Genomic DNA, 5,194 nt, shown 5'->3' with positions numbered 1-5,194 from the left:
TTCGCCTTGATTCCATGCAACGCTTTCAGAACTTACCTGGCACCGTAACTGCTTAAAGCGTTGCATGGAATCAAGGCGAAAGCTTATTTTGTTTCTTTCTGCAAGAAAAAGTTTTGCTGTGCACTTTGCTTTTGAATTCACCGCTGAAGTGACTTGCTTTAGTTTTGTAGAGTTGCGTAAATATATGCGTGCTGCGTACGTGTCTACATATATATGTTTGTATGTGTATAGAGGACTATTGGTTGCAGCTAAAGCGGCTACTTAGCAGCAAAGGTAATATGCGTTTATTGTTTTTTTTTTTGGTATGCAGAGTGTATGTGTGTATGTGTGTTTGTTGCTTCCTCTGTTAACCGATCTTAGTAAGTATATAAACAAAGTGCAAAGTTCACGTAGTAGAATTGTTAGCTGCTTTTTATGTGCACCTTGGTTGCCTATGTATGTCCTTGTGCATATGCATTTAATTTCGCATACAAACACATGCACATACATATGCACATATTACCTTACAAATGTACGCCCCCCACCTTTTTACATTTATGTCCTTTTGAATGGGGACCGGCAAGAATATGAAATTTGTTTCAAACACAAACCTCAGACGGTAACTCAGTCATTTGTATGTATGCATGCATGCATTTATGTACATAACTACACGTATTGCATAAATGAAACTGTTGAAGGTGAAGGTGAAAGTTGTTGTGACCATTGCAAAGTGCTACATATATGTATGTATATGTGAATGAAAATTTAATCTCAAGCGTAAATTAGTTTAATGTTGAAATTTAATTTCCTAAATGCTGATGCGATTAAAATGGATTGTTAGAGATTTCTATCTTAGTTGTGGCAAGTGCAGCAATTTAAAGTTTAAGCAACAAATATCCAAGGGAATTTTTAATTCTTGTTAAATACAGTCTTTTAATGATATTTGGTCTGTTGCAAGGAAATATAAAATACTGAAAAGACGAAAACAAAGGCTTGATTGGATCCCCTTCTTTTTCTGGCGACCCTGGCACGCGATTAAGGGAATTCGATTTGAGGGTGTGCACTTGGGGATTTTACCTCTGCCCGGGTGATCGCGAAAACTAATCCTGACAAGCTCTCTTACGGAAATATCTGGTGTAGGAATAAATCAATCCTATGCTTCAAAAGAGCTTAAAAATGGTTTCTTGTGTTTCAAAGTGAATTGGTCATTGCAACTGACAGCCACATTAATCTAACCTAAGAGGGCAATTCTGGCCAAGATAGTAAAAAGTCTTCCGTAAGACAAATGAAAAGCGGATAGCAAGATCGTTGGAAGGCTTTTGTTATTCTAGCACAAAAGTCTTAGAAAAAAAGCTCTCTCATTCACCACTCATGTTGAAAAGCTGTGTTGAGCTCTTGTATAACTATCATTTAGCTCATTTTCTGGGTCGCTCCAACAGTCGCAATGATCGGACAGCCGAATTCTTTTCTTTCTTTAAATTATTATTTTTTTTCTGTTTTAACTAAATTTTCAGATTTTATTGTTAAAAAAAAAATAAATATTATTTTTTCTCTTTTGGAATTTATTTTGCTTTTCATTTTTGACTATTATTGTTTCTAAAAAAAGAATACTTTTTTAAAAAGGATATATTTTGTATTTAATTTAATTTTTGGGATACTACTTTTTTATTATTATTTTTTAAATAAATTTTAAGATCTTTTAATTGTATTTGATTTTTAAGTTCTATTTTCTTTTGATTCGTTTTTTGTTAATTAAATTTTTTGATCTCATTGTTTTAAAAGGAAAAAAAATGTTTATTTTCATTTAATTTTTAAAAATATTTTTTTTTTTTTTTGGGAAAAAATAACTTTTCGTAGAAACGGTATAGAATTCCTGAAAAGCAATATTTTTCGACGGGGACTTTGTTTTTCTTCAGGAGATGCCCAATAATATTACCCAATTATTTTTTAGACCATGTTTTCATAGTAGCTATATTTTCTAGGTGCGATGAAACCCCTAGAAAATGCCTGAAAATGTAATCGGGGGATAAATAAAAAATCTTTAGTATTAAAAAATGGTTAAATAAACAATTGAGTATTGTTATTCGAAGCCACTTGAAGACAACCAGAGTTTTCCGATCGAAAAATATTGATTTTCAAGAATTCCATACCATTTCCACGAAAAGTAGCTTTTTTTCCATATAAAATACATGTTGAGCGCTTTGAGTGACCTATAAATATTTTTTTATTTAAAAATAAAAAAAAATAGGGGTATATTTCTTTTTTGTTATAGAACAATTCTAGGGGGTGAGAGCATTAAAATTTTGACTTTACTTATTTTGGACCACCCTAATAGACGCACAACGCAGGAGTTGCCTCTATGGCACGATTTTTTGCAGTCATATTGTAATTTGGGTCACCGAGAAAATATGTGTGAATTAAAACCAGTTTATCCGGTTTTTGTTTACCGTTACACCAAAAATATTTCTTCGCGCACTTCGATTGTAAAAGCGTTCTATCTGAAAAGATAGATTTTACTGTATTGTGACCTAAAGGAGTTCAATGTGACAGACAAATCGGTATTTTCTAAATTTATAAAAGTTTTTGCATGCATTTCAATCGAATTTTAGCTCCAAAATTGCGAATTTTCGATATCTAACTTTGTGGGGCTAAAACTCGGATAAAATCGATTTTTTTTTTAAATCGAGTTTCGTCTTAATTTGCAAAAAGCAACGCTGCAACTTTTTCTTTCTGACTAAATTAGGCATCACTGTGTGTGACACCATGTTTGCTTTAGGGATGCAAGTCAATAAACTACATCGACGTTTTTTTCGATCTGATACAGCGAAATATTGCATAGATATATCGTATATAAAAATCGTAATCAAAAATATACAAGAAAATGGAACAACCGGTACTTCGATAAATGTGTTGAAGTGCAATAAATTAAATTTGCAGTAAAATGTTTTTTTGAAAATTCGAGTTTGCACCACCAAATTTCGAATCGATTAATCGAATTGTTGGCCAATGTTCGAAATTCAGAAAAAATCTAATTTCAACCGCCACTACCCAGTGCTAATTTGAGCTGCAGCAAAATATAAAAAAAATTATGTACCTACATATATATGTAACACAATATATGGTAATATACTTACATAAATATATACCTAAGCACTTGTTTGCCCGGGTATACTAGCGCATCAACTCTAATTGCATTCAAGCACGCACGCAACGCTATGATTTTATATAAATTACATGCCTTTGCTTTGAGCTAATGCTATTACATATTTACTTACAAGTATACGTATGAGCTTTAATTTATTGACAAACTAAAATCGTCAGTGCATACGTTTCCGCCCAATTCATTACCTACATATGTATGTATGTCGGTATGTAGGTATGCACGAAGTGAATGCAGATTTGATTTAAATCGGTGCACGTGGGCAACCGCATCCACTTACCTCTACGTTTGTATGTATGTGTATTTGTGCGGATATTCATTGGGGTGGTAAGAAAAGAATTAAGTCGGAATTTGAATGCTCTCACGCCCTAGGATTGTTCTATGTCGAAAAAAATATACACATTTTTTTATTTTGAAATCAGAGAAAATTTAGAGGTCGCTCATAGCGCTCAAAGTTTTCCATGTATTTTATATGGGGAAAAAAATAAATTTTCGTAGAAATGGAATGGAATTCTTGCAAATCAATATTTTTCAAGTGGAAAAGTCTGGTTCTCTTCAGGAGACTTCCACTAACAATATCCAATTGTTTATTTAGCCATGTTTTAATACCAACGATTTTTTATACGTGCCCCCATTGCATTTTTTGGTAGTTTTGGGGATTTTTGGCGGACCTATAAATTATAGTTACTATGAAAAAATGGTTAAATAAACAATTAGGTATTATTATAGGGAATCTCCTGCAGAGAAGCAGAATTTTCCGATCGGCGATTTTCAAGAATTCCATACCATTTCTACAAAAAATTATTTATTTCCCATATAAACTATATGGACAACTTTGAGCGCTTAAAGCGATATCTAAATATTTTTTGATATAAAAAAAAACAAAAATAGGTGTATATTTTTTCGACATAGAACAATCCCAGGGGGCGAGAGCATTCATATTCCGACTTTACTTTTTTCTCGCGCATTTTTGGACTGCCCTAATGTGCATTTATATACCTATGTACATAAATACGCCACTCATCAACAAGTTGCCAGTTTGCAATTAATATTACTCATACGCCCTGTTGGCCACACATGCACACACATTCGTTTATTGGCATTGGCGTTTACTGCTTTAGTTGCTGATGCAATTTTAATTATCCATAGTTTATTTATATTTCCGGTTGTTATGACATTTCATTTATTATATTGTTTACATTTCATTGGAAGAGTTCAAAAGCGAAAACCGAGAAGCGACATCAGCAATATCAGCTACAAACAATAACAAAATTTACGAGCTGAAATTTAATCAGCATTAACGTACTGCACATGTTTCCCTTTCACTTTAAATACTAGGCCACTGGCAGTTATTTGCTTACATATACATATGTATGTATGTATGTATGTATGTATGTATGTATGTATGTAAATTTGTGTTAAAATTTGATGTTGCTCCCATTATTGCTACTACTGCCGACGTTCGTATGTAGTACATATCGATGGTCCTCTACAATAACGACACAATTCAAAATGCAAAAAACACAAACTCTTACTACTGTTAAGTGGCTCATGTCTCTAATCCCTGTCTAATTCAGGTATACTACTTGTTTACATTAGTAGTAAGGCTTACTACAGTAAGTAGTAAGGAGTAGACATGGATTAGACAAGGGTTAGAGACATGCGCTACTCAACAGTAGTAAGATTTTTGTTTTTGCATTTTGAATTGTTTCGTTATTGCAGAGGACTATACATCCACATACCAAACAGCTTATCATGCAGATATGGTTTGAATGTAAATATTTTGTTTTTTTTTCAGTTGTTATCTCGCTGTTATTTTCCTCCAAAATCCCAGATTACAAGATACTTTTTTTTTTGAAAAATCATTCATCACATACGATTTTTCATGTCGTATTCCTGGATTATTTGTTTCTTCATCTGTCGACCCGCATTGCTAGCACCGTTATACATAAGGCACTCTCAGTAAACATTCGCAAAGTAGAAGAAAGAAAAAACTAATAAATATCTGCGTACAAAAAAAAAAACATAATCGCCCCTATTGTTGTTGTCGGTATT

Source organism: Rhagoletis zephyria, unplaced genomic scaffold (genome assembly GCF_001687245.7).
Source record: "Rhagoletis zephyria isolate East Lansing unplaced genomic scaffold, Rhagoletis_zephyria_1.1 Rzeph_scaffold_01318, whole genome shotgun sequence".
NCBI lineage: Eukaryota > Metazoa > Arthropoda > Insecta > Diptera > Tephritidae > Rhagoletis > Rhagoletis zephyria.
This window is presented reverse-complemented; position numbering follows the sequence as displayed.